The sequence below is a fragment of the Podarcis bocagei genome (genome assembly GCF_964188305.1).
Source record: "Podarcis bocagei genome assembly, chromosome: 7".
Lineage (NCBI taxonomy): Eukaryota > Metazoa > Chordata > Lepidosauria > Squamata > Lacertidae > Podarcis > Podarcis bocagei.
The window spans coordinates 1517950-1528656 of NC_138132.1; the positions used below are offsets into that span (position 1 = coordinate 1517950).

The 10707-nt window shown below is 43.8% G+C and overlaps 1 protein-coding gene across 1 annotated transcript in view; it reads right to left on the bottom strand.

Moving 5' to 3' along the window:
- Window positions 1-8335, bottom strand: part of LOC308590295 (uncharacterized protein) — a 155099-nt gene extending 146764 nt beyond the window's left edge. The window contains exon 1 of the mRNA XM_081200209.1: window positions 8321-8335. The gene's annotated coding sequence lies outside the window, so the exon portion shown is untranslated. The remainder of the gene's footprint in view (window positions 1-8320) is intronic.
- Window positions 8336-10707: the final 2372 nt, after the last annotated feature.

Genomic DNA, 10707 nt, shown 5'->3' on the forward strand with positions numbered 1-10707 from the left:
TTAATGTCCTTCTCCCTCACAATAATGTCCCTCTTAATATCCTTCTCCCTCACAATCATGTCCCTCTTAATGTCCTTCTCCCTCACAATAATGTCCCTCTTAATATCCTTCTCCCTCACAATTATGTCCCTCTTAATATCCTTCTCTCTCATAATAATGTCCCTCTTAATATCCTTCTCCCTCACAATTATATCCCTCTTAATATCCTTCTCCCTCATAATAATGTCCCTCTTAATATCCTTCTCCCTCACAATCATGTCCCTCTTAATATCCTTCTCCCTCCTAATAATGTCCCTCTTAATGTCCTTCTCCCTCATAATAATGTCCCTCTTAATATCCTTCTCCCTCACAATCATGTCCCTCTTAATATCCTTCTCCCTCATAATAATGTCCCTCTTAATATACTTCTCCCTCATAATAATGTCCCTCTTAATATCCTTCTCCCTCATAATAATGTCCCTCTTAATATCCTTCTCCCTCACAATAATGTCCCTCTTAATATCCTTCTCCCTCACAATAATGTCCCTCTTAATATCCTTCTCCCTCATAATAATGTCCCTCTTAATATCCTTCTCCCTCACAATCATGTCCCTCTTAATATCCTTCTAACTCATAATAATGTCCCTCTTAATGTCCTTCTCCCTCACAATCATGTCCCTCTTAATATACTTCTCCCTCATAATAATGTCCCTCCGAATGTCCTTCTCCCTCATAATGTCCCTCTTAATATCCTTCTCCCTCATAATGTCCCTCTTAATATCCTTCTCCCTCACAATAATGTCCCTCTTAATATCCTTCTCCCTCACAATCATGTCCCTCTTAATATCCTTCTCCCTCATAATAATGTCCCTCTTAATGTCCTTCTCCCTCATAATAATGTCCCCCTTAATATGCTTCTCCCCCATAATCATCTCCCTCTTAATATCCTTCTCCCTCACAATCATGTCCTTCTTAATATCCTTCTCCCTCATAATAATGTCCCTCTTAATATCCTTCTCCCTCACAATCATGTCCCTCTTAATCTCCTTCTCCCTCATAATAATATCCCTCTTAATATTCTTCTCCCTCATAATTATGTCCCTCATAATAACCTTCTCCCTCACAATAATGTCCCTCTTAATATCCTTCTCCCTCATAATAATGTCCTTCTTAATATCCTTCTCCCTCACAATCATGTCCCTCTTAATCTCCTTCTCCCTCATAATAATATCCCTCTTAATATCCTTCTCCCTCACAATCATGTCCCTCTTAATATCCTTCTCCCTCACAATCATGTCCCTCTTAATATCCTTCTCCCTCACAATAATGTCCCTCTTAATATACTTCTCCCTCACAATCATGTCCCTCTTAATATCTTTCTCCCTCACAATCATGTCCCTCTTAATATCCTTCTCCCTCACAATCATGTCCCTCTTAATATCCTTCTCCCTCACAATCATGTCCCTCTTAATATACTTCTCCCTCACAATCATGTCCCTCTTAATATCCTTCTCCCTCACAATCATGTCCCTCTTAATATCCTTCTCCCTCATAATAATGTCCCTCAATATCCTTCTCCCTCACAATCATGTCCCTCTTAATATCCTTCTCCCTCACAATAATATCCCTCTTAATATCCTTCTCCCTCATAATAATGTCCCTCTTAATATCCTTCTCCCTCACAATAATGTCCCTCTTAATATCCTTCTCCATCACAATAATGTCCCCCTTAATATCCTTCTCCCTCATAATAATGTCCCTCTTAATATACTTCTCCCTCATAATAATGTCCCTCTTAATATCCTTCTCCCTCACAATCATGTCCCTCTTAATATCCTTCTCCCTCACAATCATGTCCCTCTTAATATCCTTCTCCCTCATAATAATGTCCCTCAATATCCTTCTCCCTCACAATCATGTCCCTCTTAATATCCTTCTCCCTCACAATAATATCCCTCTTAATATCCTTCTCCCTCATAATAATGTCCCTCTTAATATCCTTCTCCCTCACAATAATGTCCCTCTTAATATCCTTCTCCCTCACAATAATATCCCTCTTAATATCCTTCTCCCTCACAATAATATCCCTCTTAATATCCTTCTCCCTCACAATAATATCCCTCTTAATATCCTTCTCCCTCATAATAATGTCCCTCTTAATATCCTTCTCCCTCACAATAATCTCCCTCTTAATCTCCTTCTCCCTCACAATAATATCCCTCTTAATATCCTTCTCCCTCACAATAATATCCCTCTTAATATCCTTCTCCCTCACAATAATATCCCTCTTAATATCCTTCTCCCTCACAATAATGTCCCTCTTAATATCCTTCTCCCTCACAATAATCTCCCTCTTAATCTCCTTCTCCCTCACAATCATGTCCCTCTTAATATCCTTCTCCCTCACAATAATATCCCTCTTAATATCCTTCTCCCTCATAATAATGTCCCTCTTAATATCCTTCTCCCTCACAATAATGTCCCTCTTAATATCCTTCTCCCTCACAATAATATCCCTCTTAATATCCTTCTCCCTCACAATAATATCCCTCTTAATATCCTTCTCCCTCACAATAATATCCCTCTTAATATCCTTCTCCCTCATAATAATGTCCCTCTTAATGTCCTTCTCCCTCATAATTATGTCCCTCTTAATCTCCTTCTCCCTCACAATCATGTCCCTCTTAATATCCTTCTCCCTCATAATAATGTCCCTCTTAATATCCTTCTCCCTCATAATAATATCCCTCTTAATATCCTTCTCCCTCACAATAATATCCCTCTTAATATCCTTCTCCCTCACAATAATATCCCTCTTAATATCCTTCTCCCTCACAATAATATCCCTCTTAATATCCTTCTCCCTCATAATAATATCCCTCTTAATCTCCTTCTCCCTCACAATAATGTCCCTCTTAATATCCTTCTCCCTCACAATAATATCCCTCTTAATATCCTTCTCCCTCACAATAATATCCCTCTTAATATCCTTCTCCCTCACAATAATATCCCTCTTAATATCCTTCTCCCTCATAATAATGTCCCTCTTAATATCCTTCTCCCTCACAATAATCTCCCTCTTAATCTCCTTCTCCCTCACAATCATGTCCCTCTTAATATCCTTCTCCCTCACAATAATATCCCTCTTAATATCCTTCTCCCTCATAATAATGTCCCTCTTAATATCCTTCTCCCTCACAATAATCTCCCTCTTAATCTCCTTCTCCCTCACAATAATAATAATAATAATAATAATAATAATAATAATTTTTTATTTATACCCCGCCCTCCCCAGCCAAGGCCGGGCTCAGAGCGGCTTACAAGCAATAATAAAAACAAGATGAGTGATTACAACTTAAAAACAAAAATAAAATACAACATTAAAATAATGGAACATTAAAATATTAAAATGGAGCCTCATTGCAGGAGAAGGAAAAGAAAAAAGAAAAAGGGGGCGGAGGGAATCAAATTGGCTCCAATCCAAAGGCCAGGCGGAACAACTCTGTCTTACAGGCCCTGCGGAAAGAGATCAGATCCTGCAGGGCCCTGGTCTCATGAGACAGAGCGTTCCACCAAGTTGGGGCCAGTGCTGAAAAGGCCCTGGCTCTGGTTGAAGCCAATCTAACTTCCTTAGGGCCTGGGACCACTAGGGTGTTGTTATTTATGGACCTTGAGGCTCTCCGTGGGGCATACCAGGCGAGGCGGTCCTGTAGGTACGAGGGTCCTAGGCCGTGAAGGGCTTTAAAGGTCAAAAGCAGCACCTTAAATCTGACCCTGTACTCCACCGGGAGCCAGTGCAGCTTGAAAAGCACTGGATGAATATGCTCCCATGGCAGAGACCCTGTGAGGAGCCTCGCTGCAGCATTCTGTACCCGCTGGAGTTTCTGGGACAGCTTCAAGGGCAGCCCCGCGTAGAGCGAGTTACAGTAGTCAAGCCTGGAGATGACTGTTGCATGGATCACTGTGGCCAGGTCGGGGCGGGAAAGGTAAGGGACCAACTGCTTGGTGCGGCGAAGGTGGAAAAATGTCGCCTTGGCTGTTGCTGTGACTTGCGCCTCCATGGAAAGGGAGGCGTCAAGGATTACACCCAAACTCTTAACGGAAGGCAATGGCACTAATTGGGCCCCCGCAAGAGAAGGGAGTTGGTCCCTCATCCCCATGCTATCCCGACCTAGCCATAGGACCTCTGTCTTCGAAGGATTTAGTTTCAATCATGTCCCTCTTAATATCCTTCTCCCTCACAATAATATCCCTCTTAATATCCTTCTCCCTCATAATAATGTCCCTCTTAATATCCTTCTCCCTCACAATAATATCCCTCTTAATATCCTTCTCCCTCACAATAATATCCCTCTTAATATCCTTCTCCCTCATAATAATGTCCCTCTTAATATCCTTCTCCCTCACAATAATATCCCTCTTAATATCCTTCTCCCTCACAATAATGTCCCTCTTAATGTCCTTCTCCCTCATAATTATGTCCCTCTTAATCTCCTTCTCCCTCACAATCATGTCCCTCTTAATATCCTTCTCCCTCATAATAATGTCCCTCTTAATCTCCTTCTCCCTCACAATCATGTCCCTCTTAATATCCTTCTCCCTCACAATAATATCCCTCTTAATATCCTTCTCCCTCATAATAATGTCCCTCTTAATATCCTTCTCCCTCACAATAATATCCCTCTTAATATCCTTCTCCCTCACAATAATATCCCTCTTAATCTCCTTCTCCCTCACAATAATATCCCTCTTAATATCCTTCTCCCTCACAATAATATCCCTCTTAATATCCTTCTCCCTCACAATAATATCCCTCTTAATATCCTTCTCCCTCACAATAATATCCCTCTTAATATCCTTCTCCCTCATAATAATGTCCCTCTTAATGTCCTTCTCCCTCATAATTATGTCCCTCTTAATCTCCTTCTCCCTCACAATCATGTCCCTCTTAATATCCTTCTCCCTCATAATAATGTCCCTCTTAATCTCCTTCTCCCTCACAATCATGTCCCTCTTAATATCCTTCTCCCTCACAATAATGTCCCTCTTAATATCCTTCTCCCTCACAATAATATCCCTCTTAATATCCTTCTCCCTCACAATAATATCCCTCTTAATATCCTTCTCCCTCACAATAATATCCCTCTTAATATCCTTCTCCCTCATAATAATGTCCCTCTTAATATCCTTCTCCCTCACAATAATCTCCCTCTTAATCTCCTTCTCCCTCACAATCATGTCCCTCTTAATATCCTTCTCCCTCACAATAATATCCCTCTTAATATCCTTCTCCCTCACAATAATATCCCTCTTAATATCCTTCTCCCTCACAATAATATCCCTCTTAATATCCTTCTCCCTCATAATAATGTCCCTCTTAATATCCTTCTCCCTCACAATAATATCCCTCTTAATATCCTTCTCCCTCACAATAATATCCCTCTTAATATCCTTCTCCCTCACAATAATATCCCTCTTAATATCCTTCTCCCTCACAATAATATCCCTCTTAATATCCTTCTCCCTCACAATAATATCCCTCTTAATATCCTTCTCCCTCATAATTATGTCCCTCTTAATGTCCTTCTCCCTCACAATAATGTCCCTCTTAATATCCTTCTCCCTCACAATAATATCCCTCTTAATATCCTTCTCCCTCACAATAATATCCCTCTTAATATCCTTCTCCCTCACAATAATATCCCTCTTAATATCCTTCTCCCTCACAATAATGTCCCTCTTAATGTCCTTCTCCCTCATAATTATGTCCCTCTTAATATCCTTCTCCCTCACAATCATGTCCCTCTTAATGTCCTTCTCCCTCATAATAATATCCCTCTTAATATCCTTCTCCCTCACAATAATGTCCCTCTTAATGTCCTTCTCCCTCATAATTATGTCCCTCTTAATATCCTTCTCCCTCACAATCATGTCCCTCTTAATATCCTTCTCCCTCACAATAATGTCCCTCTTAATGTCCTTCTCCCTCACAATAATGTCCCTCTTAATATACTTCTCCCTCACAATAATGTCCCTCTTAATATACTTCTCCCTCACAATCATGTCCCTCTTAATATCCTTCTCCCTCACAATAATGTCCCTCTTAATATCCTTCTCCCTCACAATAATGTCCCTCTTAATATCCTTCTCCCTCATAATAATGTCCCTCTTAATCTCCTTCTCCCTCACAATCATGTCCCTCTTAATATCCTTCTCCCTCACAATAATGTCCCTCCTAATATCCTTCTCCCTCACAATCATGTCCCTCCTAATATCCTTCTCCCTCACAATAATGTCCCTCTTAATGTCCTTCTCCCTCACAATAATGTCCCTCTTAATCTCCTTCTCCCTCACAATCATGTCCCTCTTAATATCCTTCTCCCTCACAATAATATCCCTCTTAATATCCTTCTCCCTCATAATAATGTCCCTCTTAATATCCTTCTCCCTCACAATAATATCCCTCTTAATATCCTTCTCCCTCACAATAATATCCCTCTTAATATCCTTCTCCCTCACAATAATATCCCTCTTAATATCCTTCTCCCTCACAATAATATCCCTCTTAATATCCTTCTCCCTCACAATAATATCCCTCTTAATATCCTTCTCCCTCACAATTATGTCCCTCTTAATATCCTTCTCCCTCACAATCATGTCCCTCTTAATATCCTTCTCCCTCACAATAATGTCCCTCTTAATGTCCTTCTCCCTCACAATAATGTCCCTCTTAATATCCTTCTCCCTCACAATAATATCCCTCTTAATATCCTTCTCCCTCACAATAATATCCCTCTTAATATCCTTCTCCCTCACAATAATATCCCTCTTAATATCCTTCTCCCTCACAATAATGTCCCTCTTAATGTCCTTCTCCCTCTTAATTATGTCCCTCTTAATATCCTTCTCCCTCACAATCATGTCCCTCTTAATGTCCTTCTCCCTCATAATAATATCCCTCTTAATATCCTTCTCCCTCACAATAATGTCCCTCTTAATGTCCTTCTCCCTCATAATTATGTCCCTCTTAATATCCTTCTCCCTCACAATCATGTCCCTCTTAATATCCTTCTCCCTCACAATAATGTCCCTCTTAATGTCCTTCTCCCTCACAATAATGTCCCTCTTAATATACTTCTCCCTCACAATAATGTCCCTCTTAATATACTTCTCCCTCACAATCATGTCCCTCTTAATATCCTTCTCCCTCACAATAATGTCCCTCTTAATATCCTTCTCCCTCACAATAATGTCCCTCTTAATATCCTTCTCCCTCATAATAATGTCCCTCTTAATCTCCTTCTCCCTCACAATCATGTCCCTCTTAATATCCTTCTCCCTCACAATAATGTCCCTCCTAATATCCTTCTCCCTCACAATCATGTCCCTCCTAATATCCTTCTCCCTCACAATCATGTCCCTCCTAATATCCTTCTCCCTCATAATAATGTCCCTCTTAATCTCCTTCTCCCTCATAATAATGTCCCTCTTAATCTCCTTCTCCCTCATAATAATGTCCCTCTTAATATCCTTCTCCCTCATAATAATGTCCCTCTTAATATCCTTCTCCCTCACAATCATGTCCCTCTTAATATCCTTCTCCCTCACAATAATGTCCCCCTTAATATCCTTCTCCCTCACAATCATGTCCCTCTTAATATCCTTCTCCCTCATAATAATGTCCCTCTTAATGTCCTTCTCCCTCACAATCATGTCCCTCTTAATATCCTTCTCCCTCATAATAATGTCCCTCTTAATATCCTTCTCCCTCACAATAATTTCCCTCTTAATATCCTTCTCCCTCATAATAATGTCCCTCTTAATATCCTTCTCCCTCACAATAATTTCCCTCTTAATATCCTTCTCCCTCACAATAATGTCCCTCTTAATATCCTTCTCCCTCATAATAATGTCCCTCCTAATATCCTTCTCCCTCACAATAATGTCCCTCCTAATATCCTTCTCCCTCATAATCATGTCCCTCTTAATATCCTTCTCCCTCACAATCATGTCCCTCTTAATATACTTCTCCCTCACAATAATGTCCCTCTTAATATCCTTCTCCCTCACAATAATGTCCCTCTTAATATCCTTCTCCCTCATAATAATGTCCCTCCTAATATCCTTCTCCCTCACAATCATGTCCCTCTGAATCTCCTTCTCCCTCACAATCATGTCCCTCCGAAGGTCCTTCTCCCTCCTCACTCTCTTCCAGTCCCACCTCCCTGGCCAGGGCCTGAGGTCCCTCTGGCTCCCTCCCGGACCCCCCAGCCTCTCTTCCCTCCCCTTCCCGCCTCCCGGGGCAGGGAGTTCCCCAGGCTTCCCCCGAGAGGAGACCCACCAGAGCCCGGCAGGCGAAGGCCGGAAGGGACGTCAGAGGAGAGAAGGAGGAGGAGGAGGAGCGGCCCGCCTTCCTTTCCTTTCCTCTCTAGGAAGCCAGCTCGGCGCCCCTTAACCCTTCTCTCTCCCTGCGGATGAGCCAGGGGCGTCGCGCAGGCGCCGAGCTGCCCCTTCCGGGGGGAGGGGGCAGGGAAGAAGCAGGACCCAGAACCCGGGACTGGGCGCGTGTGCGTGTGAAGGGGGAACCCGTGTCCGGGAGGAGGCGCCCGTCTCTCTGCCCGGGGCTGCGAAGGGGCGTCTGGGCGGGGGAGAGGGGGGTCTTGGGGGGGCCAGATGGGAGACCCGGGGTGTCTCTTCTCCGGGGGGGGGCGAGTCCCGCCTGGCTCTCTTGGGGGCCCGTGGGCGGGTCTGGGGGGGCTGCGGGGCAGAGAGCCCTGTCCCAGCAAGAGGGGGTCCCGGGGGTGCCTGAAGGGGCAGCTGGAGGGGGGAGACATTGCCAGACATGTCTGGGGGGGGCCATTCTGTGTTGTTCCATCTGCCGCTTTGTGTCTGTATTTCAGCCATAAATGTATGTTCTTGGTGAAGTCGCCTTGGAAGCAACACAGGAGCAGCCAAGGGGGTTTTCCTAGGAAGCCTTTTATTCCCCTCTGGTGACATTGTGTGTTCTGAACATGCTGCCATTCTTATACCCCCAAAATCCCTGCATTCAGTAAGTCTTAGAATTTGGCTTAGACTTGGGTTGCCAGACCTGTGTTTATTACACTGTGTGCTAGACACTTCCAATCCTCTGGAATCAGCATGTCTTCAAATCTCCTTCAACCAGGCAAGTTTGCCATGAAGTGAGAGGCTGCGGTCATGGGCTGTTCAGAGAAGAAAGGGACTCGGTAGGAGAGGCCAAGGTGAGAGGGCCCTCTTCCTCGGCAGGTGAAGCAAGGTGAGCTGCAGAGCTTAGGAGTTATGGGATGGAGAAGCAGAGCAGCAGGCAGAGCAGGATGGTTGAGGTTTGTTTGAATCCACAGCTGCGGCTCTGGGAGAAACAAGAACCTTCTAGGGGTGTCAGTGCTGTAAAGCCCACAATCTCCATGCTCAGGTTGCAGATACATGTCAATAAACCAGATATCATGAAGACACCAGTGACTTCTCTGTGCCTCATTCCAAAAGGAAACACGAACCCTGAGTGACCACCTTAAATCCTTGGAGAGATTGGGATGGATGCAACAACAGAGAGAGAGAGAGAGAGAGAGAGAGAGAGAGAGAGAGAGAGAGAGAGAGTTGTTCATTTGCTGAATTGGATTGTTTCAACCTGGAAACAAAACATCGCAGCTTCTCTAGCCTACCTATAGTAGGAGTATTGAAAGTGAGAGTCATCATCGCGTCCTCGTTTTTGCTCCTCACAATCTGCCCCCCCTCCCAGAGAAGGGCAACCAAGGAGATGAAGACTCCGTCCTCTTCCTTCTGTGACGTCAGGTGGCTCTTGCTCCTTGTCCGCCTTCCAAAATGAGGAGCAGAATCCTAAAGTTGGAAGGGACCCCAAGGTCCATCTAGGCCATGGGAGGCCACCTAAGGCCCGGGGGCCGGATGTGGCCCAATCGCCTTCTCAATCCGGCCCCCGGGAATCAGCGTGTTTTTACATGAGTAGAATGTGTCCTTTTACTTAAATTGCATCTCTGGGTTATTTGTGGGGCATAGGAATTCGTTCTTTCCCCCCCAAAAAATAGTCCGGCCCCCCACAAGGTCTGAGGGACGGTGGACCGGCCCCCAGCTGGAAAAGCTTGCTGACCCCGGATCTAGGGCTGTTTTTCAATGTCCCAACGCTGCCTGGCACTGGTCCCTCCAAATGCTCTTGTCTGGCTGGTCTTTCTTCACCCAGTCATGTCAAGGAGCAGCATGGGGGCTAAAAGGAGGAATAAATGGAGGACAATATCCCACTCCCCCCAGAAAAGCTCTTCTTTCTCTTTCTGTGGAGGGTCTAGGCCCCTCTTGAAGGACCTTTACCTTGCTCCAATCAGGTTATATATTTCCACCCCTTGGGACCCAAATATTTGACTTGCCTCATTTTGAAAACTGGTGATACGGAAGGGGCGGGCATGTATTCTTCACCTCCTTCTTCGCTACAATATATCCATTTATTTCCAATTGTCAATGTCAAAAGGGACTAAAATCTTTAAAATTCATAGAAAATCAACGTGCCAATTTGCTCAATTTCTCTAGGACCCCCATGACACCTCCCCTGTCCTCCATAATCCCTCAAGCAAGGTGTCAAGACCCTAATCCGGTCAAATCGCTCTGCCAAGCCCTTCCTCTGGGCGATGCCAGGTGACAGACTATGCATACATGGACCATTGTCTTCTCAGGATGTGCTTTACTGCGCATATCTCCAGCTCTCTG